At 37.9% G+C, this 24,247-nt stretch overlaps 1 long non-coding RNA gene across 5 annotated transcripts in view; it reads right to left on the reverse strand.

Annotated features, from left to right (window-relative positions):
• The window catches only part of LOC131424739 (uncharacterized), a 154,039-nt gene that overhangs the window by 36,743 nt on the left and 93,049 nt on the right, over positions 1-24,247 (reverse strand). For 4 of the 5 annotated variants that reach the window (XR_009228213.1, XR_009228214.1, XR_009228211.1 and 1 more), the window contains 4 exons: positions 15,710-15,792; positions 14,761-14,945; positions 13,713-13,854; positions 11,556-11,612 (listed from right to left, as the gene is read on the reverse strand). This is a non-coding gene — a long non-coding RNA (uncharacterized LOC131424739). Of the gene's footprint in view, positions 1-11,555; positions 11,613-11,746; positions 12,923-13,712; positions 13,855-14,760; positions 14,946-15,709; positions 15,793-24,247 lie in introns of those variants that run through there. The other variant, XR_009228212.1, reaches the window with a different exon arrangement.

Consider the following 24,247-nt stretch of genomic DNA (forward strand, 5'->3'; position numbering starts at 1 on the left):
TCAGTCTACTCAGAAAACACTTGGGAGGAAAACTTTATTAAAATTCAATATAACTGACTTATATAACCATGAACAGAAATCATTTTTTTCCCCACATTTTCAAAGACAGCGTGAAACTGGGTTTTTAAAATAAGTTGTCTTTGATTTTGTTTTTCCATACTAGGAATTGAACCCAGGACTTCATGCTTGCTACGGAAGCATTTAACCCCTGAGCTACATTCTCATTCCTTTTTAATCTTTATTTTGAGACAGAGTCACACTAAATTGCCCAGGTTGGCATCTAACTTGCAATCCTCCTGCTTTTATTTATTCTACATAGTAAATTTGTTTTACATGATCAATGTACCAAAATAGCTTACTTTTTAAGGTTTCTGTCACATAACAACCTAACTTCTCAAATGAGAGTTTGCTTATGTTCAGAGAAATAAAAAATTATAATAATATTTTATAAAGCTAGAATCCCACAGGAGGTGTAATTTATAGCTTGTTTGGGGCTAAGAATTCACACCATAAAATAAAAGGAAATTTGAATCTAGTAAACTCGTTAATTGGATGTTTTCTGACAATCCTTTGAGCATAGCTTTACAGGTAATCGATAAATACTCAGTGATTAGTCTCCTGTTAACAATGGTCTATGCCTATTACCTCAGTTGGAAGAAAGGACAGCAGGGATACAAATGAATGCCTTGATTCAAACCCAATAAATGAATAAAAGAGAAGTGTGTCCGACTCTCAAACAATACCTTAAGTTTGACACCACCTTGTATAAAGATAGGCTGGTAGATAAGAAGGACACCATGTACATCTAAGAGGACTATTTGAAATTCCATCACAAAGCATTCATTCTCATAAGCCATGAATTTTCATTGTATGCTCTCTTTTTCTGTTTGAAAAGCAAGCTGAGAAACAAAAACAGAGTACAAACCTACCTGCTTCTGCATCAGACTGGGTATCAGCAGACTTTCCCTATCCCTGGAATGTGTCAATTTGCCTTTTGGGTTAAGATAAATTTGGTGGTATAGGAAATATAATTGTAAAATCATGGCTGTGGTGGGCCTGAGAAAGATAATGCTAGAATATTAAAATTCCTAGGTCTGGGGAGGGAGGAATGGGAAAAGGTTGATCAATGGGCACTAAGTTATAGAAAGGTAGGATTGAGACATCCTGGTGTACTGTTGCCCCATATGATGACAATGAGTAATGATAATGTACTATATATTTCAAAAGCTAGAAGGAGTTTAAATGTTTTTATCATAAAGAAATGATAAATGGTGGAGAAGACAGGTATGTTCAACCTGACTTAAACATTACATAATGTATAAATGAATCAAAATATCACATTATCTCATAAACATGTAATATTTTATGTTTTTATGTATCAGTTAAAAATACAATTGAATGGGCTGGGGTTGTAGCTTAGCGGCAGAGCACTCGCATAGCACATTCAAGGCCCTGGGTTCAATCCTCAGCATCACATAAAAATAAACAAATAAAGGTGTTGTGTCCAACTGCAACTAAAAAAAAGTTGTTAAAAATATAATTAAATTAAAAACAATCTTTGGTTTCTTACATAAGAAATTACAACTCTCACAATTCATGCATTCGATTGTGGAATAAAGATGAAGTTGTAATTCTCACATCTGCTTATGGAAACAGAAATCTGGCTAATTTTCAAATTTTCACTTCAGATCTGGGACATGGATAACATCAGAAAGGAAAGGACTTATTGTAGCAGTTTATATTTTCCAAAAAATGGCCACATTAATATTTCTGATTCCACATGGCCCTCTCCACTTGGCCTCCCCACTTAGAGAACTTGTTAAGAAGTAGAGTCCTTTTTCCTCTCCCTAAATATGGGGAATGCTTTGTGTCTACACTATCAGAATGTGGAAGAAGTAATGCTTGGTGACTTCTAAGATTAGGTCTTGAAAGTTGGTAGAACTTCCACCTGGTTCTCTCTTGGAACACTCACCATTGAAACTCAGCTATCATATTGTGAGAAAGACAAGCAGCCACATGGAAGGGCTACCACTAGGTGGTCCCAGCCAACAGCCACCATCAACCTTCAGACACATGAGTGTTAGTTGCAGATGATTCCATGCTTCAGCCTTCTAGTCACTCCAGTGATGTCAAGTAGAATGCGAAACTAGTGGGGTAGGGAGGGGGAGCATGGGAGGAATAGAGGAACTCTAGATAGGGCAGAGGAGTGGGAGGGAAAGGGAGGGGGCAGGGGTTAGCAAGGATGGTGAAATGTGATAGACATTATTATCCAAAGTACATGTATGAAGACACAAATTGGTGTCAATATACTTGTATACAACCAGAGATATGAAAAATTTTGCTGTATATGTGTAATAAGAATTATAATGCATTCTGCTATCATATATAAATAAAAAATTAATTAAAAAAAGAAAATGCCAAACTGTACAGTGTTGTGCCAGTCTTTATGACTGACTCATTTTTGTCTACATTTTAAATTAAGGTGATCACTAAAAATTGCAAAGCAACATTGATATTCAGAATAAAATTTCCATTTTCATATCTAAAAAATGGCCCTCCCGTGTCTCTATCAAACTACAAACCTATGAGTAAAATATATGTTATTTTTTGAGCCATTCATTTGAGTGGTTTGCTTGCAACAGAAATACATATCTAGTGTCTTAATTCTGTTTGATCTTCTATCAACAGTTTAAGTCACTTTTAACCAGGAAAACAATTTAACAATCATTTAGCAGTGATTTTTTTCTGCAATGATTCATGTATCTGACTCTCTTATAATAATTGCCTTGGAAAAACAATGCTTTGGGTGACACTATTTGACCGTCACCCTGTGTGAGCTATGCTTGTTCAACTTGTGCCATGTGAATTCTTTTTTTAAAAAATGATGAAAGGAATACACACTCATGAAAATTCAAATTGTACAAACTTTCGGCAAAAACATACTGCTCCCTCTAAATGAACATCCTTCTGGAATAACCATATCAGATCTAGCACGTATCCTTTCAGATCATTCTTGACTTTTCTATACCCTTACACACGCATACACACACACCCTAAGTATGAATCTTAGAAATTTGCCATATATATCACACATTTCCTTTCAATGCATTGTTAATGTAAGCCTATTCATAATAAAATTAGGAAAATGAGATCAAAAGAGGAAGATGATGATAATGATAACAGTCACCATTTTTTAGTTCTAATTGTGCACCAGTTATATGCTATATTTATCCTTTATATGCTAGATAACACATGTATGTTATGTGCAAACTACTTTACTTGCACTATTTCATTTAGTACATTGCCTATTAAAGTTTAGGGAAATCTTTAAGGAAAAAGAGCTCATAAAACAAATTTAGAAAGAAATAAAACATATTCTATATTCTCCAAACATTGTTGAAGCAGGCAGGATGCATTACTAGGCCCCTATACAGATAAAAAAGACCTTTCAGGGAAAAACAACAACAGTTAAACCACTGGGTATGTGCAGAAAAGATGTCTGCTGTCTGAAGAGCAAGGTTCATGACACCAGGTGGCTCAAACCACATCTGCATGTAAATCACTCCAAAATGTATACTCTAGACCAGACTTCTATTCTGAGTTCTAGACCCATATATCCACTTGGATGTCTCAAAAATGTTTCCAACTCATCAAGCCTGTTTTAGTCAGCTTTTTCACTGTTGTGATAAAAAGATCTGACCAGAGCAATTTTAGAGGAGAAAAAGTGGTTTTTGGGGCTCACAATTTTAGAGGTCTCAATTCATAGGCAGCTGGCTCCATTCCTTGGGGCTTGAGGTGAGGCTGAACATTATGGTGGAAAAGTGTGTGGAGGAAAGTGGCTCACATGATGCTCAGAAAGCAGAGAGAGAGACTCCACTCCCTAGATACAAAATATATATCCCAATGACCCACCGCCTCCAGCCACACCCTACCTACCTTCAGTTACCCTCAGTTAATCCTATCAGGGGATTAATTCACTGGTTAGGTTAAGGCTCTTATAACCTAATCATTTCTCCTCTAAACCTTCTTGCATTATTTCACACATAGCTTTGGGGGGACATCTCACATCCAAATTATAACAAAGCCCAAGATTCCAATATTTATGATCTGCCCCACACATAATGATGTTCTCATACTTTCTGGTACCCCAATCCAACCAGTTGTGCAAAACTCAGACAGATTGGGTAATACATTAAATACTAGCCCCTATTAACTCAACTCAATTTAAAGTCAAAAATATCTCTGGAATTTCTCTGCTTCTCTCCATTTTTATTGCCAAGACCCTAGTCTAATTTATAGGCATCTCGTACATAGACTATGTAAGACACTGCTTTTTCCCTCCCAGCTTGCCGCCCAGGTCAACTGAAACTCCCTCTCCATGTTGTAGCTAGAGTGACCTTTTAAAAGTGCAATTTTCATCATTTTACTCCAAGGCTTAAATTCTTCAATGGACAACCCCTGTATTTAGGATAAAAATTTCTGTTTTTATCATAGTTGATAAACCACAGATGGTTCATTTTTTGTCTTCAAACTCATGTGTTCCTCTTCCTGTCACATTTCAGCTACAAACCCTTTAATTTTCTTCAAATTCACCAACTTCCCTCCTACCACAGAACCTTTTCATGAGCCCTAACATCTGTCTAAAATGTTCTTCCTTCATCTGGTAATCTCCTTTTATACCTCAAGTTCTCATCTTAAATATCAGTTGCCCAGGGAATACTTCCAACATTTCCACAATCTAGTGTGTAGTCCTGTTTCCATCATAATGCCACAGGCCCCTGTTTCACAGCTCCATCACAATTTGAAGTTACAATTTATCAAAGTAATTTTTAAGTGTACAGCTCCCCAACTTGACCATAAGCTCTTGGACATCAAGAGCCAGTGGAGTATTGGAGCCAGCTCACATTGACTTGCAGCTCCTGATTGTCTCCACTTCTTCTCATTCTGCAGAACATTGATGGTTTGAAATTGGGTACAATGGGAGTATTTATACCACAGAAATTGAAAAATACTGAAAATCAGAATTTTTCCTCCTGGAAAGCCAGTTAAGCATTTGTCAGCAAAGACCATGTTTGCCTTTCTTAGTAACACACTTACCTAGCACAGTGTCCAGCACATGGAAGGATTTCAATAAATATTTGTTGAATGAATGAATTAATGAATGGCTATTCTAATCACAGGCTCTGATTGATGCAGACCTGCAATGAATGTGACCTACATGAACAAACATGTTTCCAAAATGCTATTTGTTCTTTGTTTTCAGAGTTCTTTATTTTTAAAATTGGGTTATTTCCCCCCCACCCCTCTCAGTACCAGGGATACTGATATAATTGAAGCATGCAATTCACTGGAGGGCACAGTTCCCCAATAACAAACTGGTTATGTTACAATACATGTAAACCTTGCAACCAAAAAATATCAGCATTTTTCCTCTAGCTATCATTTTTATTGTGCTTTTAGAACTGGTAGAAAAAAATTCAGGAGTGATCAAGTTGAAAAGCCCAAAGACCCTAAGAAATTGTAGCAATGATCAAGTGAGAGGACAAGGGCTGTTCTCAAGTGTAAAACTATGGACATTATTTAACTATATGACTTGCTCTAAGTTTTAGGTCACTAATGATAATCATGATTTATAGAATGATATATATCTACATGGTACTTTCTCAAATTCTACCTCTTTTTAAAATATAAATGCTTTCCAGAACAGATTTATCTCTTCAATTAACTTTCTTAAGGACTCAAAGAAATTCAATTGGGTTAGGCTAGATGTGAAGGAGTTGAATGATAATGGTATTGTTACTGGTTATTTATGAATTATTCTTTAAGGTTGGTTCTGTCCAATACTGAAAGAACAAATGCTATTTGGTTTCCTTTCATGTGTTCTTTATGAAATCCCAGGAAATATTAGAAATCTCTTTTCTGTTTCTTTGAAAAAACTCATTAAGTTATATAAATATGATTTTCCAAGAGTCCGACTTTACCACTGAAAGTAGGTATCTTATATGTCATGCTTCTGAATCATATCAATAATTTCCACAACTGAAAATATAGCCTTATTTCTTATGGCATTTCAAAAATCAAAGACACTTAAAAAAATGCCAAGAAGTCAGGAGAAAGCCTTGTATTCCTCCCATGGAAATCAAAGAGAATAAAATTAAAGGAATGTCTAAGAAAATCTCTAGCATTCCAAAGCTTTTTTATGTCAGCAAAATAAATTAGCTTATCAAAAAAATCTTTTTAAAAAATAGAGAAACCAAAAGACACCATATAACAAAAATTCAAGGACAAGTCAATATTAGAAAACCTATTAGCATATTTCTCTGAATTATAAGTCAAAAGAAAAACGGCTTTCTCCTTGTTTTCCTCCTACCTCCTTTCCTTTTTGATCAATTCAGCCCAGAAACCGTTAGATAGGTCCAAGAAGGAGTAGCATGTGCTGGAACTTGAGTAGTGTGAGAATGGATGGAAGATGAGTTTATATAAAGGTATGGTCATATAAATAACTATCTTGAGGATAATGGAAATCAAATTTCTTGCTCTCAGAAAAGGGAATTACAAACATGGAAAGGAGAAAACTGGATGGTTTATTGGGTGGATGTGTGGACAGTAGACAGACAATGTAGAGAATCACAGACATAAATGTGTGCATGTACATACACATAAACATACGTCTATTCTCCAGCTTAGTCCACGAGGAGGGACCTGGAAACAGTGACACCCAAAGACCAGTAAGCATACCTTAGAAATCAAATCTTGGTTTCTAAATATCATTCTCCATTAAAAAGAAGCTGAGTTTCTTGTAAAAAATAACTGATTATAGGGCTGGGCAGACAAAGTACAGACAAAATTAGAGTATCTTCTTGTAACAAAGAGTAAGGAAGTGCTCAGAGAATGAAAGGGATGTACCACAAAGACACAGAAGCCAGTTTGAAGGGACTCCTACTAGCCAAATCTGGGATAATTTGAACAGCAAAATGACTTTAATAATACATCATAGCATGACATTTAGATGTGAAAGTCTGGGTTCATTCTGACATAAACAGATAAGTAAGTACTTGATAAAGAATGAGATATTTATACAGTCTCAATGTAACTTTTCACAAAATTAAAATGATTTCAAAGGGAAAAAGAATAACTTTAAAAAACAGAAAGCTGATATACAGTATCTTAGTTTAGTTAACCAGTAACTGGACAAACTAAAATTGTGTACCACTCTATAAGATACAATGAGAACACAGTACTACATCTGTGATATTTTTGGCCAATATATATAACCTGAATCTAACCATGAGGAAACACCAAAAACCTGATGAACAATCCACAAAAGAACTGGCCTGTAATTTTCAAAAGAATCAAGGTCAATAAAATCAAGAAAGATTAAATAATTATTCCAAGGAGGTTGAAGAGACGTAACAACTAAATGCAACAAATAATTTTTTAAATGACAGTTTTATTGAGATAAAATTCACATCTCATAAAATTCACCCTTTCAAAGTAAATGACTCAACAATTTTAAATATATTCACAGATGTGCTAAGACAGCATCAGCATCTAATTTTAGAACATTTCTATCACTCCCCAAAAGTAACCCCATACTCAACAGCAGTCACTTCCTATTCCTTCTCCCAATACCCCCAACTCCTACATAATACTAATCTACTATATGAATGGATTTGCCTGTTCTAGGTCTTTCATATAAATGAAATAATGCAACATCTGGTCTTTCATGTCTGCCTTCTTTTCTTGGCATATTGTTTTCAAGGACCATCCATGCTTTGCCACGTAGCAATACTTCATTCCTACATCGCAACAGCCCTCGTGAGTCTTTAGAAGCCTCTGACAGAGGACTTCTGTGGTGCCTTCACTCCTCCTCCTTTGTGGAGTGAGTTTAATCATCGAAACAGTATTTCTTATCCTTAGAAACTCTCAAAAATTTCTGTGCATCAGTCCTTGTTCTCCATGTCACTTGACAATGCTGAGAAATGTATCACTGGGTGATTTCATCATGAGAACATCACAGAGTATACCTAGACAAACCTAAATAATTCAGCCTGCCTACCTCATTCCTAGGCTAGTGGTGTGTGTGTGTGTGTGTGTGTGTGTGTGTGTATCTCCTGGAGCCACAATGAACAAGACGAGTTAAATCAAACAAAAGAAAATGATGCAATCCAGAGACCTGGTAAACACCAGATTTATGAGGCTGCTGCCAGAGTTACACAGCATATCATATTTATAGTAAACTTATTTTTATAAGTAGGCGTATGCTCTAAAGCAATGATAGAATGTGTAATATAGAAAATACATAAACTATTAACAAAGTCATTTACTATCCAGTAATACTACTATACATAACCACATGTGCTGTGTCTTATACAACTGGCAGCATAATAGATTTTACATTGCCAGAAACACATAGGCAATACACTGCATGATGATGGTGTTACAATGCCTATGTACTCAGCAGGTGATAGGAACTCCTAGGCTCCGTTATAATCTCTTAATTAATTAATTAATTAATTAATTAATTTGAGACAGTGTCTCAGTATGTTGCACAGGTTGGACTTGAACTCATGATTTTCCCAACTTAGCAACCCGAATAGCTGAGATTACAGGGATGCACAATCACCCCCAGCACGAATTCATTTTTTGACATATAAAAATTGCCCACACTTATAGAGTGCCATGTTTGGCTTCAGTACATGTATACATTGTGTAATGCTCAAATCAATGATCTCCTTAAATACCATTCTTTGTGGTAAATACATTCAAAACCCTTTCAAGTTTTTAGAAAATATACAGTACAATGTCATTGTCTATCATTACCAACTATAGAATAAAACACCAGAATTTATTTTTCCTAACTATGACTTAGTACCCTTTGACCAACTTTACCCCATCTCTCTCTTTCAGGTACTCCTTCATGGTAATTACCATTCTACCCTCAACTTCTGTGAGATCATTTTTTTTTTAATTCCATGTATGAATAAGATCGTGTGGTATCTGTTTTTCTATTCCTATCTTATTTCACTTGACGTAACAACCTCCACTTCCACTTTATGCTGTTGCAAATAAAAAAATTAAATTCCTTTTTTTAGCTAAATAGTTTTCCATTGTGTATACCTACCACCTACCACACTTCCTTTATCCATTCATCAGTTAATGGACACTAACTAAGGTTGTTTTCATTTCTTGACTACTGTGAATAGTGCTACAACAAACTCAGGAATAAATGTATCTCTTCAACATACTGATTTCAACAAATTCTAAAAACCTAAGTCATATTAAATATCTTTTCTTGACCACAATGCAATAAAATAAGAAATCAATAACAAGAAAGATTTTGGAAATTATACAAATACATAGAAAATAAACAACATACTCCTGAGCACCCAATGAATCAATGAAGAAATTGAGGAGAATTTAAAAACTTCTTGAAAGAAATGAAAACAGAATCATGACATTCCAAAACTTTGAGATAAAGCAAAAGCAGTTCTGAGAGGGAAGTTTATAGCAAAAATCCACCTCCACTGAAAAAAGCAGAAAGATCTCAAACAACCTATCACTGCACTTCAAAGAAGGAGAAAATCAAGAACAAACCAAACACAAAATTAGTGGAAGAAAAGAAATAAGAAAAATCAGCATAGAAGTAAATGAAATAGGCTAAAAATAACACAAAACATCAATAAAATTGAGTTTTTTTAACAAACAAAAAATTGATAAACTGTTAGACTAACTAAACAAAAAGAGAGAGAGAAAAAAATCTCAAATACAATCAGAGACAAAAAAAGGAGACACAACAGAAACACAGAGGATCACTAGAGCCAATATGAACAGCTACATGCCAACAAATTTGATAACTTAGAAAAGAAAAAAATGTACAAATTTCAGAACATATACATACCTTACTAAAATTGAATCATGAAGAAACAGAAAATCCAAAAACACCAATAATGAGAAACAAGACTGAATCAATAACAAATACAATTCCAACCAGATGGTTTGACTGTTGAATTTTACCAAAAATTTAAATTTAAAGAACTAAAATCAATCCTTTTAAAAATTATTCTAAAACATTGAGGAGAGGGAAATTATTCCAAATCTATTTCATAAGACTAGCATTACCCTGACACTAAAATCAGACAAGGACACAATAAAAAATAACCCTATAGGCCAATATCACTGATGAAAATAGTTGCAAAAATTTTTCAACAAAATACTAGCACACTGAGTCCAATAGCACATTTAAAAAAAAAGTTACAGGCTGGGACAGGAAGATTGTGAGTTCAAGGCCAGCTTCAGCAAAAGCGAGGCACTAAGCAACTCAGTAAGACCCTGTCTCTAAATAAAATACAAAATGGGCCTGGGATGGGGGTCAGTGGTAAAGTGCCCCTGAATTCAATCCCTGGTAGCTCCCCCCGCCCCTCCCCCCCAAAAAAGTTATTCACTATGATCAAATGTGATTTCTCCCAAGGATGCAAAGATGACTCAACTTATACAAATCCATGTGGTACACCATATCAATATTAAGAAAGACAAAACCATATGATCATCTCATTAGACCAGAAAAACATGAGAAAATTCAATATCCTGTTATGATAAAAACTCTGAATGAATTAAAGGAACATACCTCAACATTAAAATGAATATCATATATAAAAATCCCACAGCTAACATCATTACGGAATGGGGAAAAGCTGAAAGCTTTCTCTCTAAAATTCAGATTAAGACAAGGATTCCACTTTCAGCACTTTCATTCAATATAGTATGGAATGTCCTAGCCAGAGCAACCAGCCAAGAAAAAGAAAGGAAGTAATTCAAGTGGAAGATGAGGAATGGTTTTCAGATGACATGATCATACAGAAAGAAAACCCCAAAACTTCTTCAATCAATTAGAACTAATACACAAATTCAGTAAAGTTACAGGCCACAAAATCAGCATACAGAAATCAGTTTGAATAGGCCAATAGCCAATTATCTAAAAAAGAAATCAAGAAAGCAATCTCATTTACAATAGTCACAAAAATAAAATAAAATACAGGGAATAAATTGATCCAAAGAGGTGAAAGATCTCTACAATGAAAACTGTAAAACACTGATAAAAGAAATTGAACAAGACACAAAAATATGGTCAGCTCTATTATAATCTTATGAAACCACTACCAAATATGGGTCTGACATTATTGACCAAAATGTCCTTAGATTGTTAGGTGGTACATGACTGCAATTAATTTATGGGTTTGCCTTCCCTGCTAGAAGATAAACTGCTCAATGGCAAGGTCAGTGTTGTATTTGTGGTATTTCCAGTGTCTCCTCTGTGCCTGGCATATACTGAGTGATCACTAACTGCTTATTGAGTTGAGTTGACTTGAAGATATTTGGAGAGAAAGCAGAATTTTAGCAGCTGCTCAAATGAAGAGCGGCTTATGCATACTTAGAATAACTATGATGACAGAAATAACAACTAATATTTTTGTCTTGAACAAGTTCTATGCTCTTTAAATATACTATGTCATTTAGCTCTCAGAACAATTCTAAGTACTATATGCTATTAATACCTTGAAGAAACTTTTCCCAAATCATACAGTTCTATTAAGTGGATGAGCCAAAACTTACTGAAAAAGAGAAAAAAAATAACATTATTTATACATATACATGACAATAAACAAAATTTGAAAATGACCTACCTTCACAGAGAAAACCCCCTTCCAAGACATAATAAGCCTTCTCCTGAATGTCATTTACCTACCCCTGCAGCATTTTTTTTTCCAGAACTTTGTGATCAGCTGAGTCTTCCCTGGTACAGGTGCACCTCTTTACAAATTTTGAATCCACCACTCCTGGCTTGATATTTCATTGTCTCTCTTACTTGCCTGCATGCCATTTGCATTCTGCCTGACTTATCAAAATGGCAGAGCTTTTCACGAACAGCTCCAGAAAGTCACCTTTCACGAACAGCCTAAGAGATAGAGAGGTGCATACACTGCCTGTGTCCCCCCAGCCCCCAGAGAACCACATCACATGACCTGTGGGGGAGGTAATGACTGTTGATATGTGTATGCTCTTGTTTGCGGCAACTGGGCTGAACTGTGCCTAATAAAAATAACACGGATTTGGTTTATTTATTTTGGTGTATAAAAACTCCACATTATCTTGAAACCATGAGAACCAGAAGCATATCTGGCAAAGAAAATAAAGCTGGAGGTGTAAGGAAAGAACAGATTAGGAGAAGCCCTGAAATCAAGCCTCTCAGTTTAGATTTGATGTGGAGGGAAATGAAGATCCCTTGAGGGTTTCTGAGCAGGGGAGTGGTGTGATGAAAACAGTGATCAAGAAGATGAAATACAAGCAGGACAAATTGAAGGGAAGAACCAGAATCTGGGAGGAGGCTGAAATCCAGGCCCAAGGGAGGTGGAGAAGGCAGGGTAATAGGAGAGCGGGCTATGATTTTATATAAATTAATTAACACATGCCCACCCCTAATTCACTTTACTATCAAGTTACTACCCAGGTTTTTTTTTCCTTCTTGTTTTTATGTTCCTGCTATATATGGGAAAGCAAAAATAAACCCAGGAGGAGCTGAATATTTTCATTAAACCGATAATAAAATTTCATCTCTGTGAATATAATGGTTTAACTGTCTGAGCACCCTGCTGAGAAAATGAGCTTCATCATGAGCATGTGGAACAGTTTGTTGGGCAGAAATGGATTTTAGGAAAATTTATTTAAAGTCCTTATTCACAGAATTAGCAGCACAATGAAAACAAAATACTTTTTTAAGGCAACGTCATGAAGATAAATCCCACATGACGGGACAGAAATGGCTGTTCTCAAAGTTTGGGCCCTGGCCAAAGAGTGCTCCCAATTTGTCCTGTGGGACTCTAAAAAATGTCCTATCCAAGTCAGCTCCTGCAATGGCAGGAAGAATAGGTTCACTCTCAGGCATATTGGCCAATATTGTTTGCCCAACTCCAACTCAGGAAACCCTACTCCCTCAGCTCTAGGCTCTTAACTTTGGATACAATTTTAAATGATCCAGAGACTCAAAGGTTATTTTTAGTCAAGTTTAGATCTGGAAAGAGCTCAAAGAACCTCTACACCCATAGTTTAAGAATATTTTCAAGATGTACAACCCTTGTTGCCAATTAAATCTAATGGAAATATATAATAGGCCAATAATATTAAAATTGGGATCCTTGAGTAGGGGTGGGAGTGTAAGGCCCAGAACTCCATCTACTCACTCCAGTTCCTTCCCTCTTTTCTACCACACACACACACTGTGACAGACCCTGAGGTTCTCCTTATGACCTTGGGGCTGCAGAAAAACTAGATTTCAAAATTCTTTTATTATTATTATTATTTATTCTAATTAGTTATGCATGACAGCAGAATGCATTTTGACTCATTGTACACAAACGGAACACAACTTTTTATTTCTCTGGCTATACACACTGAAAATCTAGATTGCGAAATTCTTAAGAGGCTGGTGTGTGTGCTTGTGTGTGTGTGTGTGTGTGTGTGTGTGTGTGTTGTATGACTTCTTGTGACAGATGAAAAACTGAAGCCCAGAAACCTTAAAATAGGACTTCCATTTCCAGTTGTATGGCACACTAAATAGCTTGAAAAGACATCTTCTAGAAATACATAGAACACTAGCTAAATACAAATATCCATTTAGATATTCTAATAAGATAAACCCACAAAGACAAACTTACCAGTTTGACAATAATGGGCACAATCTATGACCCAGTAAGTCCCTATTTACGCATGTATCCCAGATCAATGTTTTTTCAGATTGTCAGTGGAGAAGCTTCATTGGATTATACAATCACTTTGGTAAATTCCAACTGGCATTTCCTGGGTGCACAAAATAGACTAGCTTAAACTGGATTAAAACTAAATAGAAGATAATGGTATTATTATGAGAAACTTATGTTCCATATACTTTTGCACACATACAAACACACATAAGTATAGCATATACATAGGCTGGGTTTCCATGTAAAGTATACCTTTTAATTTGGGTATAGACAAAACATTTTGAAAAAAATAATTTTAAAAACCCCACTGTCTTAGAGAAGAGGACAAGAAAATGCACAAGAATACTCATTGAAGCATTGTTTATGATAGCATAAAATTAGAAGCGATTCAAGTGTTCATCAATGGAGAATAGATAAACATATAGTAGTCTGATTATGAAGCATTATGCTACAAAGCAGTTCAAATGAATGAACCAAAAGCTAAATTGCTGGAATACAATATGAAATTCAAAAGTAGCCAGTTGTAAAATAATATGTATAGTGTACTCTTATTGATCTAAAGTTTTAAAATATGCAAAACGATAGTACATATTATGGACAGATGCATGTGTTTACAGAAAGTATGAAAGCATGAAAATTCAAAATAGTGTTTATCTTTGGGGTGGGAGAAAGGGAAATGGTATTTAGGAGAAATCTACAAAGAACTTCAACTATGTCAGATATGAATCCATCAAAATGTTAGGATTGTTAAAACTGCATGATGCATATTCAGTTTTATCATTTTATTCTTTTGTTGTTGATTAAAAATATATATTTTAAGTCATACAGACTAACCTGAAGCCAAATGGCTCATTGCTGGAGTCTTCTAGACTAAGCCCACCAGGTAGGATCCTGATGGATTGCAAGTTCAGACCTCCTTCTACATGACTCCCAGTTCTATTATAAGTGTACAGGCTGAAGGAGTTGTATAATTTTGGTTTTAATATTTTTAATTTATTTTTACCTGAGAGAGGCTGTTCCCACTGTCCATCAAGGCCACATCTGCTCTGGCCAGAAATAGCACAGAGCACATCCACTCTATGAAGGCTGAGCTGTTACTTCACAGTTTGTCACTTGGCTCGGTTTTCCAGCTTCACTTGTACATTGCAACAAAATGTTAAGCCACTGAAAGGTCACTAGAGAGATGACCTGAATATGAAAAAAAACAAAAACAAAAACAGAGAGAAAGAGAGAGAGAGATGGCAATAGAAAGCCAAGGGGGAGGGAGGGAGGACCAGCTCTGAATGAGGAAATAGGCAAACTCTAGGAAGTGATCAATATAAATCAGAATATTGCTGAGAAACCACAAAACAAACATGGCTTTTATTTTAGATGACTAGAGTGATTTGGAATTGTCGTGTTTTTATAGCCTTTAACGGCAAATATACAATCTAACAAGAGGTGGGTTCATCAACTTTTTTCTAGTCTGTCTTCAGACAAAAACAAGAGGACAAACAATACCTTGGCAACGACTGGAAAAATCTTAACATGGAGAGATTTATGGTGCTTTGGAAAAGTTCAGGGCAGCGGTTTTATCATTGCTCCTTTACACACTTCAAGTTACATAAGAGGCTCTGACTTCTCCACTAAATACTTAATCATAACCTCCAGGTGAGCTTGGGCTTTTCAGGCGGGTGAACTAAAGTTCTTTTTACTGTTGAGGGAGCGATGTTGGCAGAAAAAGAAGGTAATCCTCGGAACACAGGAGCCAGAATATATCAGTGCCTGGAATTAGGAGGAAAATTGTGTCTTCTGGATACATCTTACCCTAGAAAGCCCACTGTTAGGGATTAGGAACTCATTCTGTTTGTGCTGTTGGGGAGAATTCAGATCTGCGACAGAACTCCTGGAGCTGGATCAAGAGCAAATGTAGCAATGACTAGCACTGACGGTTCACTGTTCTGAGCACTCACTGTGATGGTCATTCAGAAGTCCTCATTTAATCTTCATCACCACAGGAAGGTTCTATACTAGCTCCATTTTACAGATGAAAAACCTGAAACAGGGAGGTGAGGTGATAGATCTCAGGTTCCCCAGAAGAAGTTGTGGATCCAAGATTTATACCTAGTCAGTTGATTGGAACATCCTGGCCTTTTAAGTGCCACAGTAAGTCTGAGAGGTGATATTTAATATAAGGGGACGCTGCAACTGAGATGGGTCAGTTCCAAGTTATGGTAGTAGCCATCAGGCCCCTGTTTCTGTTACAGGCACTGCTAGAAGGAGGCATGGATTGGCAGGACACAGGAGTGAAGAAGATGTGTCACTAAAAATCAGAATTCTTTGTTTAGAGCTCTTAGCAACCCAGAATATCTGCTTCAGGAATGGACAGTGACTCTTCAGGGCTTCTGCGTATCCTGTCCTGCCTAAATCATGGTTAATCTCTGCTATGCCATCAACACCCAGAGGATGAAAATGGAGATTGACTTAGAAATGCTATTGGTTAAAAGTCAAAAGATCTAAGTGTGGGTCCAGTATTGCCATTTACTAGCTAAATGGATTTACCCTTCCCAGTATCCTTTTCCTTGTCTATGAAAAGAGGGAAAAAAAATGCCTACTACATATGATAGCAAGAATAATCCAGACAGAGGAATAGACAACTCTTATGGGCACAATAGGAACTTTTTGTTGTTGTCCCTAAGTCAAGGAGCACATTACAACACAAAGCTCAAACGTCCATGAAAGACCCAGGTGTGTCCCAAAGATTCTTTACTATATATAGTGCCATCATTAACGTTGGTTCTGGTCATTTTTCCTTTTTTTAAGAAATTTTCCATAGATAAGAAGAGAACTGTTAATCACCAAGGTCCCTGCCAATTTCAATATTTTGTGTTTTTTTTTTTTTTTTTGGGGGGGGGGTCCTAGAGGACCGAACCCAGAGCTTCTAAGTGATGAGTTGAGCTCTTTTAGGCAACTTTACCCTGCTAAGGCCAACAGTCAGATTCCTAAGGTCCAATCACACAGGAAATCTAATTGCCCAGAGATAGACCGTGTTTACAACTGCTGCTAAGGTCAAGTGTAAGAGAAATGAGAATTCTGTTTTCTACTGTAGCTGAGTGGACATCTGGTTTAGTAGGCACCCTGCTAGGAGAGGGGATCCTGGTGTTCCAACACTTTTGTTCTGGGCAACACCAGACACAGGAGGAATGCAAGACAGGATCAACTCTGAGGGCGATTCTGGCCTTGTGGTGACATGTGACTGCTTCACTGATAAGTACCACTTGAAGACGATTTGGGGTATGACCAGCTGCAGCAGGCTGTGAGCCACAGCCAGAGGCCCCACAGGCACCCCGCCTCTGCCTTGTTCTCTCCATGGGTGGTTCTCAGCATGAGGCACGTCCAACGTGGCAGCTGTGACTTGAGTAGGTGACTGTTGTGTGGTCTGAAAGCAGCTATGTGCCAGCTGAACGCTCTGCCAGTCCCTTCTAGAACAGGGCTGATCCTAATCGGAAGGAAGCCAGCCCTGACAGGACCAGAGAAAGCCAGTCCCCTGGGGAGCATTGGCTGGGAACGATGGAGCCATTCCCAAAGGGAGAGGAGAGAAGGGATCAGTCACTCTGGACTGAGAATTCACTGCCCAAAGTGAACCCCAGAAATCCCGTCCTCTGACAGCCTACAGCAGATGGCAGGAAAGCCTGCCCTGTGGAACACATAGCTCAGCCAGCAGCCTGGAGATGTGTCAAGAGGTCAGTGAGCTGAGTCGCTGGCACAGTGTCAGCGAGATAAGCATGGGTAGCCTTCCAAGTCACCATGCAGGACACACTACCACACACCACTCTGTCTCCAGCGGGCCAGTGTCTCCCACTCCAACCCTGGGGCCCCTGGACTGGCCGTTCCCTCCTGAGGGGCTGGCCCTCAGGTCTTGCTCAGTTGGTTTCCTTTTGCAACTCAAGTCTCATCTCAAACATCCCTTTCTTAGGCCTCCTATGATAACAGCCTCCCTTAATTCTCTAGCACAACATCCTTTTTGGTATTTTTAATAGTTTTTCACTATATAAACAAATACTGTTCATTTCGTTTGTATGTTTATTGCTTACTTTCCTTTCTAGAATGTTCACTTAAGGAGAGCCAGCGTCTTCGGAGGGATGGGCGCTGTGCAGGAGCACCCACACTAACTCATGGAGCACAACACTTGCCAAGGGTCACATCGCAAATCTATGATAAAGGGCAAAGTCACACCAGGCCTTCCAAAGTCATGCCAGTCTATGCTCAGCACCTAGAAAATTATCTAGCATAAAATGAAGGATCCATAAAAATCAGTAGAATTAATAAATAGAATTAATTAACAGGCATGTACTGGCACAAAGTTTCTCTGTGATCTGCAGCAGTGAGAATTCAAGGCTCCTGGGTGGCTTTAGCACACACTTTTGAATATCTCACTATTTCATGCGTCATTCCCTCTTCCTCTCTCCCATTAAAGATCTGAAAATCTCTTTGATTCCATTGGTTCCTGGCACCCATGAACTTACTGCATATTTTTTTTTTCATTTATAAATGCTTTTGATTATAAGTAAAACCAGTAACAACGACTTATTAAAATATACTGTGATTTCAACAAATAGGTTTTCATTTTTCTCAAATACAATTTTTTTTTAAAAAAACAGAAATCTTGGTGGAGGAATGAAAAGTGTTTTAAAACTGATTTATTGTGATTGTTGCACCACTCAATGAAATTACAAAAAATCATTGAATTCTAAACTTGAAATGAGTGACTTTTATGAAATGTGAAATATACAAACAAACAAAAGAAAAAGAAGAAGCAGGAGCCAGAGCTGGGTGTGGTGGCACACACCTGTAATCCCAGTGGCTTGGGAGGCCGAGGTAGGAGGATTACAAGTTCAAGGTCACCCCAGCAACTAAGTAAGGTCCTAAGAAACTTAGTGAGACCCTGATTCAAAATAAAAGGGGCTAGGGATTTGAGTCAGTGGTAAGTGCCTCTGGCTTACATCCATAGTACCAAAAAAAAAAAAAAAAAAAAAAGAACAAACCAGAAGGTACACAGTCCAGTGTTAGTATAGCAGCCCGACCATACTTGGGCAGGACCTTGGGTTTTTTTCATTCGTGGCCTCCTTTCCTGACATACAGCTTTCATCTCATGTTTGTCACATCATGGTCACAAGATGGCTCCTGTACCACCACACATCATATCTGCATTCCAAAGAAAAAAAAGAAAAGCAACGAGAGAGTCTCACCAGGTGAATTTGTTCCTTTTTATAAGAAATTAAAAACTTTCCTAGAATTAAAGTCAGCCAACTTCTACATTAAACTGGGTCACATGGTTAGTTACTGAAAAGAGAAATGGGGTTACTACGACTGGTGCTGACTATCAGAGTTGGCCCCTGAAACAGGAGAAGGGATCTGTTTTCCCTGAGGTCAAGCTGTTGCCTTGAACAAATCAGGATTTTAACAGAGAGATGAGAGAGATAGCTGCTAGTTATGCCATAGTTTAGTGGACTTCAGTGGACATTTACTGAGCTATCAACTCTCTTTTTCAAGAATTATAGTTGAAACACACATAAACTGAGTTTTTAAGTCAGATCCCTTAATCTGTCATGCTTCTGAACCTTCTGAAAACTTGGATGTTTGCATTCTTTAAAGTCCATCTTGTTTAAATATCTTCCCCCAAAAATGTCTTTTTTCCCTTAAGTCACTCACAGTAGTTCATGTTGTTAAAAAGCAAAGGCTCTTTATGGTAGGAGCATCCAACGTCCTGCTTGGCCCAGGCACCATGTGCTGCATAGCAGTCATCCACACCTCCTGCGGGAACCACACAGTCCTTTGTACCATGGTGTTTGGAGGTGACCCCAGCAGTGTAGACATTATGTCATCAGCATGACAACATCTTCCTCCTGTTCTTCACCTCCAGACAGTATTTGCTGAGGTCCCCAATACAGAGAGAGGCCTTGTTGGGACTAAAGGACTACCTGTGACAGAGGGATGGGGTTTTGCAGAAGCTAGAGGAGGTCCACAGCTGCTGAGCGTCATATCACAAACCTGTGATAAAGGCCCAGATCACACCACGCCTTCTGCTTGTTGGCCCAATGCAGTTTTTGTTGTTGTTGTATTTGTTTTAAGTCACTCAGTTATCCAGATCAAACACACACATCCTCATACAGTCTCCACACACCCCACAATTAGGAAAGATCCTAGCCTGTAAAAAGCCTGGCCAGCCCAGTTGAGGATTCCACCCCTGCTAATAGCCACAAGGAACGTTTTGATGTTTTGTGGCAGATGATAAGGATTGTCACTCAAGCAGAACCCTGTAGATCTCCTGGGTGATCATCTGTGAATTGGATCTAAATTCCTTTTTAATGTACATCTCTCTTAAGCTTCTGCAAATTTTAAGCAGGATTTCTCAAAATACATTGTTTACAACTTTCAGGTTCTCAGGGAACAAATGGGGCCGTGATCAGAAAACTTTCGGAAGCACCTGATCAAAGTTAAATGGCTTCTTCATTGCCAGACATAGAGAAATCTGTAATGCTCCAATTTGCCTGGTGAGTTTCTAAGAGAGGAATGGAATATGAGGCATTTCCCAAATTTGTTTGAACACTGATTTTTTTTCTTTCGCATATGTTAAGTCTGGTGACCCAAGACACAAACTTTTAAAACTCTGCTAGTGAGAAAGAGTGCAATGGTGCACCCCCAAACCTACTCAATACCCCATTTTGGGTGCCAAGAAACATATTGTGCACCATGGTTTAGGTCGTGATCAAACCTCAGTGTGCTGCCAGTGAGTGTGGCCAGATGGTTCTACATCACAGCTGCTGTCCAGAGTAAAAGCACATTGGTCTAGGAGGGTTGTGCACTGTGCCTTTGTACTAACCGTATTATTTCTCTCATCATCAGGTTACTCTCCTTCAAATTAAGCATCTTAGGCCAGGTGAGAATAGGAAGAATGGAGTCACAGTTGGAGACTTTAACCTGCTTTTGTTTTTCTTCTGTTCAAACACTTCATCAAAGTTGATGTGAGCCACACTAATCTCAATGACATGGTTCATAAACTAAAAACGTATTACCCTTGTTTCGATCTATCTACCTTCCTAAAAAGTCCACCTGGTACAACATGACAAAAGTACTTTCCACCAATATGCAAATGTGTCCCTAAGATATCTGGCACCAATTTGGCTGCTTCCTAAACTTATATGCTTTAAGCATCCCTAAACTTGAAAATGATTTTAGGAGAATTAAATGCCTAGATTGGCAATGGTTCAGTCCAAGCATCCTCAGGACATCTGGAAAGAAAAGCTTGCTTCCCGGGAACCTGTTTTCCTAGGGGTAAAGAGACTCAAGTCAAAGGGGAAGATAACTCACAAATCACACAATTTAATAATATAAACTCATGAAAGATGTCTTGGAGAATCCTATCTCCAAAGGTTCGACATCATCAGCCCTGTAATAATAAAAAATTTGTTTATCCCCAAGATGAATATTTTCAGACTATATTAATAAGGCTTATTACTCCCGTAAATTTACTCTGTCCTTATGTTCCCCCTAAACTGAATTTTATGAGGTATCTGAGATAACTCCAGATTGCAACCACAGCCTTGTATGTTATCCCAGTACAAAAAAGAATGATGTTCTCTGAAGGGATGGGAAATAAGAACATTAAAAGTAGTGTAATAGGAAAAGAACTACTAATGATGGCATCAGAGGACCCAAATCCTATTCAGTCTTTAGACAGAGGATGCTGTGGGTTGAATTGTGTCCCCCATAAAATTCATGTGTTGAAGTCCTAACCCCCAGGACTTCTGAATGTGACTTTATTTGGAGACAGGGCACTTTTAGAGGTAACCAAGTTAAAATGAGTTCATTAGGGTGGGCCCTAATGAACTCATGTCCTATGACAAGAGGAAGTCTGGGGCTGGGGAGGTAGTTCAGTGTAGAGTGCATGCAGGAGGCCCTGGGTTCAATCTCTAGTGCCACAGCGGGGAAAAATAGGGAAGAGGAATTGTGGATATAAGCAAGCATAGAGGGAAGGTGATGTGAACAGGCACAGGGTGAAGAGGCCATCAGCTAGTCAGAGAGGCAGTCCTGGAACAAATCCCTGCCCATTAACTCTCAGGAGAAACCAACACTGCCAACACCTTGATTTTGGACTTGCAGCCTCCAGAACTATGAGACAGCAAATTTCTGCTGTTTAAGCCACATGGTTGGTAGTACTTTGTGATGGTAACCCTGACAAACATAGCTATGTTCCTGGACAAGTCTTTTAGTATCTTGGGGCCTCAGTTTCCTCATCTACAGCATTATGAGGTAGATTGCCTTTGAAATTATTTTAATCTCTGAATGATGAACGTGATCTCCGGCTAAGTCTCCTGAGATATAAACATGTGCCATCTTCTAAAAAAGAAACTCTCCCAATTATCTACAGATCAATGGATTATTGACAGGTAAAAACCAGCTTTGATCATTCTGTCTGGCCATCCTAACTTATTGTTCAGTAATGACATTAGAAAGAAAAATAAGGAGGAAGGAGGGTTAAAGTCACTCCTATGAAAGGCAGCCAATCTATAAGTTTATGTCTTTTCACAAGAAACTCATCATCAAAAAAAACTGACCTATTATACATTCCAATGCAAGTGCTCATGTAGAGCACAGATGAAAAGATCATTAATAAATACAAATTTCATGGTAGGGTTCACCATGGCAGAACTTCTCTGAAGTAAACAGTAAAAGCACACATTCTGTTCTCTCTTCAGAGCCTGTTTCTGGGCTCTCTACCACTTAAATGTTTATCATGAAAGGAAATCATGTTTCAGGGACAACTACTAAACTTTCAAGTGTTGCTATCCTGTTCCATCTCACCAATAAAACAGAAAATAACAATGGCTTTTCATGACATCTATCAACCTCTCATCAGCTTGTATCATTCTGGTATAAACCCAGACCATTAATGCATCTTCAAAGCCTGGAATATAGAATTAATGCCAGAATCATAATGGGTAAGAGGCGCATTTTGGCAACTGAAAGAACAATTTTAAATGTCTAAGTGCTATAAAACAGAACTGATGGCCCAGCTCCCCTTCTCTGCACCTCATCGAATGTACACTCTCCTGCCAGAAGAAATAGGAAGATAAGCATTCTATTCTATGGTATGATTTTTTCACTGCCAACTAAGGTGACCTTCTTAAGCAGCTGAACAGCAGCCTGGCATCAACTTTACTAAAAGAAAAATCAACATACTTGGCAAATGTAATCCAGCATACGAATATACAGGGTCCCTATGAGATGGAATGCTCAGGGTAATTCAAAGAAGTTTTATTTATTAAGAAAATTTTTAACAAGTGTATACATAGAATAGAACCATATGAGTTTGCAGGCATTCACCCAGGGTTAGAAGCTGAAGCACTTTTATCATACCTTGGCCCAAGGACACAAGGAGAAGAAGTTACCATAATGTGGAAGAAGAAAGCTATTTTGTACAAATTGCCTTGAAAGGAGATATAGCCAAAGTTGGCCTCTTAAGAAGGGAGTAACACCCTGCCTGCACTCATCTCCTTCTCTTAAACTTGCTGCCAGACATTCACACCCAACCAGAGACAGAAAGCATGGTGCCCACTGATGTGACTCATAAAGCTCAGTCTCTGAAGACCAGATCTGGAGGGGTGATTAGCTGATATATGCCACAGTGCTAAATCACAACAACAAACTCATCAAGATACCTGTAAATTTTGAAAGCAGAAACTTCTCTACTTCTCCATTCTACCCCAGCTACATCATTTGAATACCTACCAATTATCTAATTTGCTAACAGCAATTAAATTGGCCAACAATCAATTCGGTGTGCATTCCAACTACTCAGTTCCTGCAGACTCCACAAGTTAAGGGCACAGTTTCAGAGGATGCTATCACATTAGGTACCAGCAGCATACAGAGTCCCCAGGCTAGCTCTATTTTTCTGCTCAGTCTACCACAAATTGGAGGAATCCCCCTATTAGGTTCAAAATTTGCTAGTACGACTCCCAGAATTCAAAAAAGGTTCCTACTTTCCAATAAGGTTTTGTTATAAATGATACAATCAATAATAGCCTGGGGCTGAGGTTTTGGTTCAGTGGTAGAGTGCTTGCCTCACACGTATGAGGCACTGGGTTTGATTCTCAGCACCACATAAAGTAAATAAATAAAATAAAGGTATTGTGTCCATCTATAATTAAAAAAAAAATTAAATAATAGCCAAATGGAAGAGGTTTATAGGGCAAAGTATAAGTGGCATGAGACCCCAGAGCCCTCCCTGTGTATCATGTGCTCACCAACCGGGAAGCTCCCTTAACTTCATCTTTTCAGAGTTCTTATAGAAACTTCATTATGTAGGTATGATTTACTCAATTATGGGTGATTGAACTCGGTCTCCTGTACCAGAGATGGAGGTGGAGTGCAGAGGGGCAGCTCTATCTGTCTAATTAGGTGGTTGGTTCTGCTGAACTATCTAAGCCTACCCCTTTTCAGTCACT

This window comes from Marmota monax, unplaced genomic scaffold, assembly GCF_021218885.2.
Source record: "Marmota monax isolate L192 unplaced genomic scaffold, Marmota_monax_Labrador192_F-V1.1 WCK01_AAM20220418_F8-fsc00059, whole genome shotgun sequence".
NCBI lineage: Eukaryota > Metazoa > Chordata > Mammalia > Rodentia > Sciuridae > Marmota > Marmota monax.